Source organism: Perca flavescens, chromosome 21, assembly GCF_004354835.1.
Source record: "Perca flavescens isolate YP-PL-M2 chromosome 21, PFLA_1.0, whole genome shotgun sequence".
Classification (NCBI taxonomy): domain Eukaryota; kingdom Metazoa; phylum Chordata; class Actinopteri; order Perciformes; family Percidae; genus Perca; species Perca flavescens.
In genome coordinates, this window is record NC_041351.1 from 6,536,918 (window position 1) to 6,554,897 (window position 17,980).

General features: G+C 40.4%; 1 long non-coding RNA gene across 1 annotated transcript in view; it reads left to right on the forward strand.

Moving 5' to 3' along the window:
- LOC114548139 (uncharacterized) overlaps positions 1-17,980 on the forward strand; it is a 109,472-nt gene that overhangs the window by 44,697 nt on the left and 46,795 nt on the right. Inside the window, exon 3 of the long non-coding RNA XR_003691324.1 lies at positions 15,890-15,968. This is a non-coding gene — a long non-coding RNA (uncharacterized LOC114548139). The remainder of the gene's footprint in view (positions 1-15,889; positions 15,969-17,980) is intronic.

Genomic DNA, 17,980 nt, shown 5'->3' on the forward strand with positions numbered 1-17,980 from the left:
GGGGGAAAAAATCGATCCAGTCGCGATATTTTTCGTGGCAATACTGTATCGATGTCAAGTATCGATCTTTTATGATATATGTGTTGGTCAGTCTGTCTGCTTGACAATCCCATTTTGCAGCAATACAATTGAAGTGAGATGAACAAACAGAGAAATGTATCTTTTTCAATAAAACAGATGTTGACAACATTTTCCTTTGGGGAAAAATTTTGAAGTTGGAAAAAAGGTAATATATCGCAGAATATTGCAATATGTTTAAAATCGCAATAATATTGTATCGTGACATAAGTATTGTGATGATATCTTATCGTGATTCCCACCCCTAATGAAGACTGTATCCCGGAAAACAGCTTAGCCTGTCTCTGCTCCAAGATAACAAAAATCACCAGCACTTCTAAAGCTCACTAATTAACACAAGCTTAACAGGTGCTGGTAGGCAGATTTCTTTACCTTTGGACAGAGACAAACAGGCTAGCTGTATCCCGCCCCCCCCCCGTTATCAGTATTTATTCTACACTAAGCTAACGGGATGAACGTCATTAGCCTGACAGACGGAGATCAGTCCAGTGGCTACGGCAGGTCCAGACGTGGCTGTAGCAGTGGCAGGACGGGTAGGTCTTAAACAGCAGAGAAAACAGCTGAAAAGACATCAACTTTGACAGTTACTGCCGTAGTTCATCGTAAACTTTTTTTCTGAAGTGACGTCAGGACTTTCCATGACTCTCCCTCTTTTCTGTCTTTAACTTTAACTCTGTCACCTTTCTTCCTCCCTCTGTTGCAGTTCATCACTTTTACTTCCCTTCCCTTTACTGCCGTCCCCCTCTCTCCCTTCCTCATCCTTTCTAACTCAAACTTCACTCGCTCTGTCATGCTGTTTGCTCTTTGACAGACTTGAAACTTGCTTTTGCTCGTTAACACTCCAAATTCAGTCTCTGCCTCTGTGTTGTGCCTGTGGAGACCACATCACAGAGCTAGCACATGCAGAACCTGACAGAGAGAGAAACCTCATAGGACTTACGTTATATGCCACCGCTGTTCACTTTCATGCAGAGAAAATGTAAAAATATACAGACGAAAGCTGTGAGTAATAAGATCCAGAAAACACATACAGTAAAGATACAAAGGGCTTTGCAAGGTCTTTTGTGTGTGTGCGTGTGCGTGTGTGTTACATTGCGCCTACTTGTTGGCCTTCCTGTGTTTTTTCATTTGATAAAAGACGCCAGAGTTCTCAAATATTAAATGTGGTCTAAACACAAACAGCCGTACAAGAAGTTTGACTAAATAAAGTTGTGTATAACTGGCAAAACCATTATTTACAGGAGCTATAAGATCTATGAATAAATAAGTAAACAAGATTACAAATCTGGTCTGTTTATAACACGTTTTGATACACAGTGCTTTGGACACATTTCAGTTCAGGAAAAAGAAAGCAAAAACTTTTGATAACCTGTCCAGTCAATGAATGAAGTGTCACATACTTTATATTTGAACTGAAAAAGAATGACACCTTCAAATATTGGATTTTATTAATGAATGAATTAACTGCTACCAATATTTCTAACAACTTCTGAACATGCTATGTGTCTGTATTGTGACCTGCCTGGTCCTGCAAGTGTTAATAACATGTGCACCTCTACTTGTTTCTGCTGCCCTCCCCTCTTGTGTCTGTTTCTGTGCAGGGGGCACAGCCGAATACAGAACACAACAATGGACTGTCCCTAAAAATATATGACTGCATAGCTATTAAAAATGGTCGTGTTGCAACTCTAAGTGTGTCTGTCTTTGTGTCTGAGTGTGCACTGCGAGTGGTACAAATCTTCAATATTGCTGTTTGCAGCGATATGTTCTCTTGCAATACTTTACCAGCGCACTAAAAGCATAATACATGATACGATACTGAAGCAGTTTTCTCCTTTTGTGACATTTGAACTCTTAATTGTACTTTTTCTGGCAAAAACATTTAGCTATTTAATATCTGCTTGACATTTAAATGATGGCGCAGGTATAGCTGTGTGTTTTCAGGCTCAGTCTGTGTGTATTTTTGATTATGGTTTCATCTTTTGCTATCTATGAACCTCTTTTACACTCGCATCGCTTTATTATGCAGTAAATCAAAGCAAATAGTATAATTAGTTCTTACTTTTATAATTTCTTTGCTATTTTAAGAAATGTTTATCTTCAGCTGCACACATATGATGCATCACAGATAATAGTCTTGCAGAATATCATAATTTTGCGGAATGGGGCTGTGTTGTCACATTGTATTAGGAGTTAACTGTTTAAACTCTTAGCCCTAGCATTTGTAAGCACTAGTACAGTGTGAACGGGCTGATTGCTTGGCGTGTGGTATTGCTGCTTGTGGCTTTCTCCAGAACCATAGTACCCCAAAATAAACTTACTTAGAAGGCCTGCACTTTAATTTGCAAAAAAAACACTTTTATTCACCGTTTAATAATATTCAATATCCACCAACGCTGCCCAAAATGCTCCAAATTCAAACCGCCAGGTTCATAGGGTTTCCAGGAAGCCAAGCGTGAAGTATTTAGCTATTTGAAAGACAACAGACACACACACATGCACATAGAAATTCCCGAAACCCAGGTGGAGAAGAAGTACAGATTGAGCAGCAAATGTGTTTGCATATACTGTAGGCCAGAGACGGATACGGAGTCGTAGATAACACACCCATAGCCACATCATGTGGTAAGTCACAGTGTTTAGTGTGGCTTGGATGATCTCAACCACTAACTCCTAATTGTCTCTTATTGTGTCATGAAACGCCACCTTTTTAATGGGGGTTGATATATAGCCCGAACAATGGCAGCGTGTGTGTATATATGCATGCAAGATTGCATACTAAATTCCGGTGGTTTACATAAGGACATGCATGCAATGATGTTATATATTTAAATCAAATGTTACTGTAACTAGAACATTACAGTCAAAGGTTTTAGTGTTAAACTCATCATGTGGGGGAATGTGAAGCGTAAGACTTTCCTTGTGTCTTGTGGCTTCTCATCACACATGTTCTGAAGGCACTAACTAAAGAACTCCCTGCACCGTGGCCCCTGTAGTGTGCTGGGTTATGTTAATGACATGGCTGCACAAAGAAACTGTCTGCTTTAATTATGGACGAGTGTTGGGCTCATGGTTCCTGCTCCCCTTTTTGGTTCTTTGATATTTCTTCCTCTTCTTCCACGCAGTTCCTTCCTTTTTTCACTGCTCCCCCCAACGTGAGCCCTTTGATTACCCCTCCCTTGCATCGTGAGGAGAGGTGGACTAATCCTCTGAATGAAATGTGTCACCTACTCTAAGCAGGAATGAATAGGCCCTAGATTACCACTGGACACTAATCGTATTTAGGCTCCACGATGATAGCTTCTGTTCTGGGCTGGACTATGGGTCTGAGGTCAGGCTGATTTATTGCATGTCTTAAGCTAGGGTTGGACCCAGCTGTTGTCGTGCACCTGTTGAGCTTCTTCCTTTCTTTTCCTTACTAGATTCTGTGGAGGGAAGCTCATAAGCATAGTTATGGTTTGCAAAGATGGAGTCAAAGTTTGTTCATAAAACATAGTTGCAGACCAGGAATATAGGTCAGAAGTACCAAACTTGGATCTTATTTCGATAGCTTTGACTATCTATCAGTTATATTGTATGACTGCTTGCATTTCTTGCCCTGGTCATGGGATGCCTTTTTTTTTTTTTTTTTTGCAATGTTGCTATGTCTGTAGATAAAGCAATTACTGTATCTCTTGTGAGTTCATAATGGGGATAATGAATCTTAGATCTTAATCTCTTAGTTAGCATCATGTTGGGTTTTGGGATTATTCGTTTTCTTTCAGTCAGTTATTGTCTCACAGCAGTTTGCCAGTATATCAAAGAAGGAAAAGAAATGCTAAAACATACACGGAATTGCAGTTTTAAAATGGCTCTAATTTGAAACAGAACTGAACCAACTGATGTGGGAAGACCTGTCGGGGAAAAACTGCAACAAAGACTCTTCTGTTCCTTACTTACACTAACCAGTGCAGTGCTGCTAATATTACCAGCATGTCTGAAATGGCAAATTAAACTAATTCAAGCCAGTATGTGATGAAGATAAACAGAGTCTCAATAGGGCTTTATGTAACGGTTGTGAAGAAACATGATCAAAATGTTTCATATATATTGGATTTAGGACATATATACCAATGTCCTAATTGTCCTTGGGACTCAATAGTATAGTGACTTGAGACCATCTTGTGGTCATTGGTGCAGGTACCCAGACTTTTTTCTTTTGTAAAAGGCATCAGGGAATGGCCCTAGAAATTAAATGGAAATACAGTAACTATACATTCCTTTAAAACCTGTTCTCGTCTTGTTTAAAGAAATCCTGAACCTGAAAGTATACCCACCGGTTTGTTTGTTTTAAACCCAATTTAAAATTGTATGTGTGAAGTTTTAATAAAATAATGAATTTTGTTTTTGTTTTTCATTGCACAGGACATACACATATTACATACATTTTATCTGCTTCAGTTGACCCCAAAAAAACAAACTATGTCTTTACACCACTCTCTCTCCATCACATGCTCATACAGTATACAAATAAGGATTTCTAGAGCTCTAGCTTTCTTGATCTTTCATCACCCTCCGAGTCCCTTTCTCTTCACATATTTCATGCAAATACAGTGTCGAGGGCACTGTAGTAAAGCCATTTGCAGCCTGACCAACAGTAAATTATCATTTTGACAAGCCCTGTTGCGTTGTCTTCTCCCTGTTTGCCATGGCCTTCTCGCTCCCCGCCCCCCTGCTGTCCCCTTGAACCATCCAGCTGTGCAGATTGTCATCAACGAGGCCTTGTGTCCCTGTGTCTTTCCGTCTCGGGGTCTTCTAAATTCGTCATCTCTCTCCTTATTGCTATCCTTCTCATTATCTCTCTTCGGTCATCTCCCTCCTGAGGGCTGGGCATCTGATGACCGCCTGTATAGTGAATGCAGTCTTTCACCGGGACAGAACAACTGCCCTTGAGTGACACTATGAACATGCTGTCACCCTCTCCCACCCCCACCCACCTTCCTCTCTTCTTCAACCTCAATAGATTGACACACAGATGGTCTAAAGGACGTTTACTTACACAGTGTGTGTGTGTGTGTGTGTGTGTGTGTGTGTGTGATAAGTGGTTTCATCCACAGTTGCACTCAGTGCACTTGGCTTGAGAATTCATTCCTGATGTTATAGGATACATGTCAAACTTTCTCAGGAGTGAAAGAATGCATTCAGACCCACAACATGTTTTGTTTTGAACTCCATGAAGCAGCTAAAATAGCATAAAGGAACTTTATTTTTTGTCCCTTACATTAACTCCAGATGGGCAATAGAGATTCCCCAAAGGAAATAGTTACGTGGTTGTACTGTTGTCATGCAATGGCCGTCATGTTGAGGTTCTAGAATGATGATGCCTTATTTGGCAACGTGGTCCAACATTGAAAGTGCATCTTGATAAAAAGACATTTTAATCTTGCACAAAAAGCCAGTTGGTTAATATCTAGATAAATAAGTAAGTAATTAAGTAAAGGTTATTTAGTATTTAGCATCTTTCACAGAGCAAGGTCACAAAGTGCTTCACAAGAGTAAAATTGTTAAATATAATACCATAAAAACAATAAAAAGAAACAAACAAAGCATAAGCAACAACAGACCTTTAAAACACACACAATTACAAACGCTAGACAGCACGAGGTGAGACAAAGGCCAGTTTGAATAAGTAAGTCTTCTCTCTCTCGACAGAGACAGATGATGGTATGTCTATAGGAACAGTGTTCCACAGTGTCGGAGCCACCACTTAAAGGCACGATCACATTTTGTTTTCAGAAACTGTCCCCTAATTTTACTGGAACCTCAGTGAATGTGTATAGTACTTCCTCAGTGTTTTGCCCGACCCTGAGAGGTTACTGTTCCTTTGTAGGTTCCAGTTGCAAGATTAGATTGGCATTTGGTTGAACAATGAATGGCCCCTTTTCTGCCTTGAAATGGCTCCAATGTGACTTGTGCCTCTAGGTGCATATTATAAGCCATTTATCTTATCGGATCATCCTCCACGTTAATAATGAGTAATTGGTTAATCATGTAAAGCTTATATGATACATAATACCCTCATTCAGGGTCACACACAGATTGCACACCACTCAGTTGACTGCTTTCCTCTCTTGTTGTCTTGCTTACGCTCTGTTGCATGACAGGTTTTTGATCCCTCAGGCTGCTGGCAGTGATACTCATTAATTGCTGCAATCGTTTGATAGTATTTTTGTCTTTGGGCCATTGGTTTGTGCGGGTTGTCGGTGTTCTGTCTCCTTCCAGAGAAGTTCAAAATGGGCTTTGGATGTTAGATCTAATTTACTACTTATTTTGACTAAGTGAGATGGGTCAAGGTTAAGTGCAGTGGAAGCAGGAGATGGTGTGAAGGTGGTGATGAGTAGGATTGGGAAATGAAGTGCCACTAGGGAGCCCTGTTTTCATGTGACCTCTGCAAAGCCATTGACAGAGGTCTGCTTTATGCCAAGTCACTACAGATTGGTTTCGAGCCCCTTGCCCACAGACAAGCCACAAAAATATCCACGATGCAATGTGCTGATGTAAAGTAGATGAGTGGAATCTTGGCTGACATTTTTGCTGAAATTACATGAGGTCCCAGTGTTGCCAACTTAGCGACTTTGTCGCTAGATTTAGCAACTTTTCGGACCCCCTTAGTGTCTTTTTTTTCACAAAAGCGACTAGCGACAAATCTGTATTAAGTATTGTCCGGCGAGCACGCAAGGTATTTCTCTCTTGTGGCCGCCAAAACAGTCACCTCTCTCTTCTGTTCTGTGACTGAGGAGCATCCCCCCCCTCTGCTCTCAGTAGCAGCACTGCGCAGGCAGGTAGAAGGGGAGGGGGGACAGGGTTCGATCTTTCTCCCTCCCTTTTTAGAATTTCTTTTTTTACTTCAAATCTAGGCTACCTAAGTAACAATTATAATTTAATATAAATTCCTGTAGTGAGTTTGTGATTATTTGGCCAAAGATTTCTATTTCTTTCTATCTATCTTGTTGACAAAACACTTATCTTTATGCAAAGTATTGCCTTAATGACCTCACAAATATGAAAATGAGCGTATGACGTCATATAGCTGTTAGCGACATTTTGGAGCTGGTGCTAGCTACTTTCATTGGAAAAGAGTTGGCAACAATTTGAGGTCCATTCACCCAACCTAGATAATCAGATAATTTAAAACCATTGGAGCAGATACTTCCCTTCTAACTTCTAACTGCTTTAAAACATTTAAAGCATTGTTATGAGAGAGAATGTATTTCTGGAGGCATCCGGTGCGTCTAAAACCGCCAATCTTATGGTTGATGATGTCTTTTGCAGAAACTGTAGGTGTAATTGGGGCCTTTGTATGTTAAGATGACACTTTGCACCACCAGAGCTAGAGCTCTTTATAACTTGCCATGTTAAGCCTTGCATGGCTTGGTTTGCATCGTCAGAAGATCCTTCCCCTGAAGGCAGAACAGCGAGGCAGGATCTGTTCTTTTCCATCCACCATCATTCATAGTCCTGACAGCTCAGCAAATTCCCTACACCCCTCCCAGCCTGCTGTTCAAAGCCTTACATTTGCCAACGGAGAGGGGGTGTAGTTGTGAACTTGGGGCCCACTGACAGAATTTACCCTCAAGATATTTTCAGTTGAATGTCCTCTGAAGTGGGAAGACATTTTCTGCTTCTGTTTTTGACTAAGTCCACTATTGGTATTTTTCTTGTGAGATCATATCGGTGTCATTCTTTTAGACACTTGGAGGAAGCATGTACTTGGAAGCATGTCCTACAAAACAACCCTCTCTTGCAACGTGCATCAAAGTCACTGCTTTGGAAATGTAGAACTTTTAAGTTGCCTTAATGCTGATAGCTGTGATTCCTTTGCTTCCTTTTGATCTGTTCCAACTAATGACTGTCTTCATTGTTGGATTGAAAAATAGTAGGGCAAATAGTCTGTTTCTCAGCCTCTGAAGTACTTCAGTGACATTCCATAACTTATTTCAACAAGAGCTTGCAGTCAAGTTGTTAAACCATCATGAACATTATTTACAAGGCAAGTTTTTCAGTCAATGTTTAAAGATATAAAGATGTGGTGGTGATGTTGGGGCTTAGAGGGCAGTCTTAGTCAGATAGGAATCACTCAATTAGTCCCGGTAAGCACAAGACTCAGCCTTTAAAGAATCTTATCAAAGTCTTCTTTTTTTCCTTTCTGAATAGAGCTATTAGATAATTAGATATTGTTTAGAAGCTTCTTCATGGCTTCGTGCCTTTAGGTCAAATGACAACTTGAAATGCATTTCGACAGCACCAGATCCACAAAAACTTCCTACGTCTTTGATAAGCCTCTTAGCGGAACTGTATCTCATTGTGTTGTAGTTTGGTATGTACCTTATCTCTAATTGCCGTGCTACTTTTTTTCATTTGGCAGAGTACATTATCTTGCATGTTTTCTTAACTAAAAGATGGATCAATATAAAATTATCTATAAACAGCTTCACTGCCTTTTCATTATGGAAAATTGTACCTTTTCATTTATTCCCGGAGTTGTCATCTACATTGCCTCAGATTCAACCTTGCACTGTGCTATGCAATATTTATCTTGACCCAATTTCTTTCTGCATTAGACTTTGCAACCTCACAACCTCATACTGTTTACTTGTAGCACCTGTGGTTGCTTTAACAGGAAATAGGAAGTTGCTAATCTACAACTAGATCTGCAATGACTCTGTTGTAGGTGCATTAGCAATGCTTGAGATGTCAATATCAACACAACACACGGTGTGTTTGTTGCTCTGATATTTTTACAGGTTTGAGTCTAGCTCAGGAAGTCCTGTACAGTGCAAAGAAAAAAGGAAGTCATTTGACACAATCTATCATGAAAGATGACCCTTGCTACAGTTCAGTAAAGGCCATGGCCAGGGTTTAGAGAAGCCTCATGTACCGTACAATATTGTCTGACTTGGCCTTAGATACACTATATAAGATAGCTATCCAGTCGGTGCAAATATAGCACAGACATGTGATCACATGCCACACCGACGCTACTGAAATCCAACTTGACACCGGACATCCATCAGCATCATGTATTTTATAGGTTTTCCTTTTAACTATTTATTGACCTTGATCTTTTTTTAATTATTGACTTTGATTTTTAATTACATCATTATATGCTCTGCAGCACTTTGAGATTGCTCTAATGTAAAGTGAAGTACACATACAATTTTTTACTATTATTATTACACAGGGGCAGCAAAGTCTCATACTGTACTAACTGTACAGAAAACACACAAGACGACTGTATATTCACTTATATTCTACAAGGCTAATGCATCATAGATGTAGGATGTACCTCAAGGTGTTTTCTAAAAATAAATATGGGTAGGTTTGTGGAATTAATGACACAAATTGTATAATTTCAAGGGGTACTCCAACAATTTATTATTGGGTATCCAGAAACTTGGGGGATGCAAGGCAAAGCCAAGAAAAATGAAGCAGCATATCCTGACATTTAGTTCTTAGCATGAGTCAGCTTTAAAAACACAGGATTCTAAATTGATAGTATCTTTCACAAGACAGCCTCTGCCTGTTAAATGCTTTCGTCTTTCAAACTTCATGCCCCCAGTTTATAACATAAGTCGTCTGCCAGATATTGAAATTACAATTTTTGAAGGTTTTCTCCTTAAAAGGTCATGGTTTTCGCAGACTTAATAATACCCTTCATTATTGGTGAACAGATTTTTGTGTGCCGAATGCCCTGTCTCGCAATGTTAATGAAAGTAAAAAATTATTTGTCTACAATTTAGATCCCCTCCAAAATGCAGTGGGTTCTTCCTTGGCCCATGCTACACTCTTCAACCAAGTTTAATCAAAAAATAAGCCAGTAGTTTTTCCGTAAACCTGCTTAGGGATGTCACGAGACCCAATACTTCGGTACTAACATTTTGAAACGTGACAGTACTCGTTTTTCTACACTACCGTAGGTACCGGAGGATGCAATTCTTCTGGACCTGATGGGACATTATACGCCTACTGTTCTAGTCTACCATTAATTGCTGGAGAAGAAGAAGAACGTCAACCATCACAGAAAAACAAAGCGCCTCATCTCCGTTGCTTAACCACAGTCAGCTTCAGGCTTTACCGTAACATTACATCTACAGCAACAGCTTTCCCCACTTCACCTGGAGCTCGCAAACCGAAAGTGAAGTCTGTTTCTCCCTGATGTTCTCTGTCACAGCCTAACGTTAGCTTCGATAGCTGACATTAGCTAACGTTAGTGCTTGTTTTATCCAGTATATTCTGTAACGTCAGTTAAGTTAACCTTAACCAGAACGGTTCTATGTGAAAAAAATAACACCGGCAGAGAGAAACAGACCAACTAAACATCCTTGCTGTCTGGGAGTTCCAGGTGAACTCATGGAAGACGTTACCGTACGCTGGCTGTGTGGTGCCAGGCTTCAGAGCAGAGAGTCCAGAAGACTGCTAAGCAAACAAACACAACCAAAAATATAACCTCGTCGGCTAAAGTAATGAACATTTCTCATATCTTCAGGCAGAATAGTTGCAGGTGAGTCACTCCCGAACCAGGGACCTTTTTCACAGTAGACATGTTGACTTGTCATAGTAGGAAAAGCACAGCTTACATTGATAACCTTAACGATGGCTCAATTCCATCAAGTGTCCCAGTAAGTTATTTCAGTGAGTCAGCACGCACAATACCAGGACCTCTCCTAAGTGGAATGCAGCCATCATTAATGGTTTTGAATACACCTGTGCTTTTCCTACTATGACATGTCAACATGTCTGCTGTGGAAAAAGGTCTGTTCTATGTACTTTAAATACCAACTGGCATATTCATATTGGTGTTGAAAACCTGATGCTGGTTAACCACCGGTCAGATTCCTGTCCAAAATAAACAAGCACAGCATGAAGACTAAGAAATGTATTCTCACTCACACATTTCTATTTTTGTCCCCCTCTTTTTAGAACAGTCAAATTGTAATAATAGTTAGTTTTATTTTCAGCCGAAGGGCATCATATGACTGCTTCCCCATTGAGGCACTTAACTGTTTGCTCAGTTCCCTCTCACAGTGAGTTACCTCTCTGCTTGTCCTTTTTTTTTTTTTTTTTTTTTGCCCAATCCGGTCAGCAAGAGAATAGCCCTCCAGCTAAATAGAGACTTGCCAGTGGAATTTCACTAACGATAAAGGGAGCTATTCATGTTGGCAGGATTGTGAAAAGGCTGCACTGGCAGCGGCGATACAGTAACATTGCTCAGAGGAGTTAGCAAAATGAAGAGACTTCACTTTGAAGTGGATCTTCTTCCAAAGACCCCCCCCTCTTCTCTTCGCTTCCGTTTTGCCATCAATCATCTTGTGTTGCTCTGCTGTGTGGAAGGGCAGATCTGAGTTGTCGCAGACTGTCAGCACAGGGGGCTAAATAGTTGGCCTCCCATCTTAATATGTTGCGCGTTGATCTGGTGTCTCTGTGGCATATCTGACCCATATTTCTTCAATGCACGTTTTCATTTCAAACAGCCATACGCTGCACGGACACAATCCATTTCACCGCCTCTCTGTTAATCCACTGTCTGACAAGCCCAGAGATCCCCATGTGTAAACTCAGTGTGTGACTTGGTCTCATCTATTAGCAAAGTTAGTCAGAAGCTCCATCCATAACAATATTCATCCATCTCCCCACCCTCTCCTCTCCACAGCAGCTCTACAGAAAAAAAAAATCTCTATGTTCAGACGGAGGGGAATTCCCCTCATGTGGAATGTGAAGTGAAACCCACCCCTCACAATTTCCACACATACCATTAAGTGTACACTAGGACATTGTCCAACCCAAGTGTCCACAAATGTGGGATACAAATGATTACAGCACCCTAATTTCACAACACACTCACATCCACATATAGAAAGTCGGATGCATATGCATTCCCTCCCCCTCTGATGGGACCGTGACTGCATTAACAGCTTCCTCTTTTCCTTCCTGTCTCAAAACACTTTATAGTGGATTTCTTTCCTACATCTTTCTCACTTTCACATTTTTTCTGGATATTTTCTGTCGTTAAGTCTCTTTTCCTCCCGTTTCTTTTTGTGTCTCCCCCCCCTCAAGTAGCTGTCTTTTGTGGGATTTTTATTGAGCCACAAACCATAGTGAATTGTAGCAGTGATACATTGCCTGTAAACGCTTAGATACATTTTGTGACTGATATAAAGTTGTCGTCTTTGTAATAAACCTCACAAGGTATAAGACATGTTGCGACTTATAGCAAATGTAGCTATAATCAGCTTTTCATTTTGCGATTAATAGGAATTAAAGCTTGTTTTTGTTTTTTAGTTTTTTAACAAAAGTAAAATCTGCTGTCTTGTTGTGAATGATTCAAGTAAAAAGACAGCATTGATGTTTAAAGGGTTGTTTGCGTTTTGTGAAGAAACACTTACTGTATTTGCTTTCCTGCATTGCCTTTAGATGAGAAGATGGATACCACTCATATCTGTCCATTGACTATAGCTGCTTTCCGACCGGAGGGATTTTTGCAGTTCCTAGAACATAAAATTCTAGAACCCTTTTTTTCCTCGTGTTCCGACTGGACTAATTTGGGGATTTTTAAGTTCCTCTGGCCGCAGTTCCTGTAACTCTTTCAGCTCCTACTTCAGGGCAGGGTCTTTTCACTGTTCCCTTCTCAGCATCGGGACCTAGGTCAACAAGGGTCGGGTTTCCGGTACAGACAGACCAACAATGGGACAATTTTAACAGTTTTCGCTATCTTATTCATCACTAAATTCACTTCTGACAGCATTTTAGGCGAGAAATGAACTGTTTAGATTTTGAATATAGGCAGTCTTGCGAAAATTGATGCCGAATTGACAATTTGCTTCAAAGTTTTCGGAGTTGAGAAGCTCCATGAAGTGAGGCGACAGCCAGCAGGCGCCTGCCCTGGCTGCTAGCTTATCGCTCGGACAGTAATGCTCAGAGACCCCGCTGTAAGCTGGAGGTCTCTCAGACCGCTCTCGTAAATGAGAGGCTTTTATTTGGCTGTTGACGGTTCGTTTGTTTAAATATCACAACACATGTCCATCATAAGATTAATGGGAACCTGTGGTTAACTGTCTTTTCGGAGTTAAACTCCACAAGCGTGCCCTGCGGGCTTGACAACCTCGCTGACCGGGCCATCACACACACACACACACACACACACACACACACACACACACACACACACACACACACACACACACACACACACACACACACACACACACACACACAGCGCAGCAGGCAGAGGCGGGGGAGAGATAGATACCCGTTTCTCTTCGGGAGACTTGTTTAAATTATGACAAATATGCTATATACATTAGATTTTGTATTTAGTTCATACTTTTTTGGGGGAATTTGTTTTCTGATTTTAACGCTCTAAAGACCATTGCCGTGCTTGCATCACTCCCTTACCCCTCCTACCAGTCCCTATGGCCACTTGGCCAGTGCGAATGCAAATGGAAAAAAAACTGTTTTGGGAGAGTAGTTAGTAGATCTGCTTAGCTTACCAATTAACACGTTATACAAGCAGTTCCTTTGATATTCCTGTCATCTATTTGTGTGAAAAATTAAAATAAAAGTGGCCGATTGTATATGGAAAAAGAAGCAAAAGTGTTTGTGAATTTACAGTATGTCTATATGAAAAAACAACAAAAATAGACTTGCTGCGTCACACATGCGCTTACTTACTGGAGATGCAGTGAAGTAGTGCTGGCTGGATGGATAACCACCACCATTGTCCTTTTCTTACATTTTTGGCCAGGTACTAGTTAAACAAACAATTTACAACTTTTTAATAAGACATTAAATAACTTTTTAAACCGTCATTAGTAGGTGAATCATTTTGAACAGAGATGTTAGCCATTTTCCTTCTGCCTAGAGTCTTAATGATAAGCTAGGCTAAACAGGGCTCGACATTAAGACTTGTCCGCAAGTGGATTTTTTGTAGGACAAGTGGAAGAGAAATTTACTTGCCCCACTGTACAAGTTAAAACTCAAACAAAACAAAATGCCACTCATTTCGTCAATGTTACAGAATTGAAACAAATACATATTTTACCCCACAATCCCGGGCAGCGGGTTGGCGGGCCGCTAACGTTAGACCCAGCCCGCTGTTCAGCGTATTCTCCGAAAGCGAAGCAGCATGAAAGCACGGCGAGCTAGCCGGTGTTAGCTTGCTAACTCCACCTTAACGTTACCTCCTCGCCACATCGTTCACAGAAAACAAGCTGAAAACAGAAGTCACTCGTGGCGATAGCAATGTGCTTTGTGTGGATGAAGCATTATATACATTATTATGTGCCACTCATTCCGTTTATGTTACAGATTTTACTTTACCGATTTGAAACAAATACATTAACTGGCCAGGCCAGGCAGCCGGTGTTAGTTAGCTAACGTTAGCATGCTAACTACGCTTTAACGTTACCCCGTCCCCACATCGTTCACAGAAAACGAGCCGAATAAAGCTGTCACTCGTGGCGATAGAAGTGTGCTTTGTGCGGATGAAGCATGAAGTTAATTTGACTCTTGACGGCTGGCTCTCTGTCTCGTAACGTTACTAGCTGCTCCGCTACTCGTTTGTAGTGGATTAAATATCAGGTAATAATTAACTGTAAAGTGGCTACACCTTTTTAAAGGATCCCTTGGTAAGTGAAATTGTAGAAAAAAAAAAAAAAAAAACACGCTGACACCAACATTTAGTGGCAAAATCCATTGTTATGTCTACAGAATTATTTTAGATATAGTATAAGTTCAAGTCACCACTACCTCTGGTCAAAATATTGAATTAGTATCTCAATATATTGACTCAGTATCTCAGAATATAAACAAAGAATATCAAAGTAATGAGAAACTATAAAATATTGACTTAATCTCAATATATTGGCTTAGTATCGTAATATATTGACTTAGTAACTCAACATATTGGTTCAGTATCTCAATATATTGACTTAGTAACTCAGAATATCTCAATATATTGACATAGTAACTTAGAATATTGACTAGGAATCTGAAAGTAATGAGAAACTTTAAAATATTCACTTAGAATCTCAATATATTAACTTCTGCACACCGGCGTGCAAAGTATAACTTTGTATTATGAGTCTGGAGATCCTTTTTTCTTGTTGAAGGGGAAATCTATTCTTGGGACACATTTGTTTCTACTGTTTAAACTGAATTGTATTAATGTTGATTGTGTTTGGATGCTTTCAATGGTTTCTTCAAATTCTGCATTAGCAAAACACAAAAGAAATTATAAAATGATGAATCTTTACCCGGACAAGTGACTTTTGTTCATGGACAAGTGAAACGTAAATGTACTTGTCCGAAGGACAAGTGCCTCAAAAAGTTAATGTCAAGCCCTGCAAAACATGTCACGCCCATAGATAAATGTCTGGCTTTTATCTCTGACTGTGAGGTAAACAGGCTAGCTTAAATCCTCACAGAAGAGGAATAAAGGATAATAAAATAGAGGGAATGGGGGAAACAGGAGAGAAAGAGGCAGTTAAGGAAAGAGGGATTGAAATAAGGTCTTGAAACTAAGAAGAAAAAGAGGGAGAAGGAAAGAGAGGAAAGATAAAGGGAGAGAAGTCGACAGAGGAAGGACACAGAACAGAACAGGAAAAGAAGTAAGCATGATGACCGAGGGAAAAGGGGGCTTGCAGGGGGAGGAGGAAGGGTGTCCTGTACTGTACGGGCTTGTTTGTTTTCTATATGCTACATCCCTCCCTTCCTCCGCCCTCTTTCTCAGCTGCTCACCCACCCTAACAATCCTCTTTTTTATTATTTCTTCCAGGGCGGAGACGAGGCGGACCATACAACGCAGGAGGCCTGGGGAAATCATTAACCGCACACAAATGCATGCAATATGACTGGTAGGTTGTGTTCTGCCCACGTGTTTAGTTTATGGCGTGTGTGTGTGTGTGTGTGTGTGTGTGTGTGTGTGTGTGTGTGTGTGTGTGTGTGTGTGTGTGTGTGTGTGTGTGTGTGTGTGTGTGTGTGTGTGTGTGTGTGTGTGTGTGTGTGTGTGTGTGTGTGTGTGCGTGCGTGCGTGCGTGCGTGCGCGCGTGCGTGTGTGTACACACATCACAGACTCTGGCTGGTTTGAATAATGATTCATTATCTTCATCCCTTATACTGTCATCATCCAATTGTGCACAGTGTTTTGTCTCATATGCAGTATGTGCAGCTCAAATGCTCGATCACTCTGTAGGTGTCATTTCCACTGAGTATGGATGCGAAATGTTCTAATTCTAATTTTAACTAACAGTAAACAGTAAAAGTATAACTAGAATGTGTTCATATCTTGTAGTAGTTCATTATTCCTACAGTTCTAGGGCTGTACCAAACATTGTGGAGCTTTATTTATGACGTTGGCATGCAAATTCTAAATCAACATTTGAACGAGTGCCAAATTTTGGTACCTGAGAGCGCGTAAGCGCAAGTTAATCTGTCCTCTCTGCATGTTGACAGAGAGCGGAGCTCTGACACACACACACACACACACACACACACACACACACACGCGTGCGCAGAGGTGCGTCATTCGCTGCAAAATGATATTAATGGCGAGCCAAAAGCAGTCGCGGTGCTGTTGACGTTACACTTCCTTGGAGACAAGCAGGCAGAACAGTGGTTTCTGTGCCCTGGTGACTGGCTGACAGGTTGCCAGGCAAGGCAACTTTATTTCTACAGCACCTTTCAGCAACAAGGCAATTCAAAGTGCTTTACAAGATGAAAATAAAACAGGCTCAAAAAGAAGAATATACAAATACAAGAATAAAAGTAGAATAATTATTCAATTGAATAGGTTGTAGGGATGGGTTTGGGAGGAGAGAGGGAGGGGATTTCTGTCAGTGTAAAATATTCTAAATAATATTTCTAAGTAAATAGTTCTAAGTAAATAGGATAAATAAGTTTTGAATTATTTTTACAACTGAAATAAAAAAAAATTTAATTACAGAGGGAAAGTACTGAAAAAAGTACTGTTTGGTACTGGGAACTGAATTTCAGGTACCGGTATCGGTACTGATATTGGTTCAGATGTTAAAGGTACCCAACCCTAATATTCATTGAAGAAAGTTAATTTAATAAAAAAAGACTCATTTAATGAAATTAATCATTTTGTTCGAAGATTTTTTTTTAGGGTGATGACCTCATAAAATATGAAGACAGACATTCGATTCAGCCTGATTTATTTGATTTACCTTTGACAGTGTTGCTTCACAACTTTATTCATTCGTTTGTCAGGATTTAATGGTTATTAATAACAAAACTGGTTCTAAGTAAGAGATTTTTTTTTCTCAGTGGAAATCTGCAAGATAGGAAATTGGGTGATGGAGCACCATATGCCAAAAGAATAAGACTTTTATGTAAATTCTGTTTTCTATGACTGCACAAAGCATCTTCAGCAATCACCTTACTTTGAATGGTGCCTACCATAGTCCTCTCCTCTCTCTGTACAGCTGGAGCGAATAGGGAAGTGCATAATTGTGGTTTAATCCCGCTCTAAGTCCCTGCAGCATTAGGGAAGCAGCAGAGGCAGATAATGCCTAGCAGCTCGGGCAGAGTGAGACGGAATAACCCCCAGAGTTGTTTGGACAGATGTTTGGTGAGAACGGCTTTAATGGTAGAAAGCTACCATTAAAGCCCTTCTCTTCAACCTCGTCAGCCACAGGTTGAAGAGGGGGAACTGGACACAGGTGACGCTAAAGTGTAGTGAGCTGGCATTTTTGTTGCAACGCCCTCTTTGTGTGTTGCTGTGGCGATCAGGGCAACATGTGCACATCAGGTTTGGTTGTGTACCTGCCTCTGGCAGCGGGGAAAGAGACAATAAAGAAGTCACTATAACTATTAGTAAATATTTGCCTGTGTTATACTTCGTCAT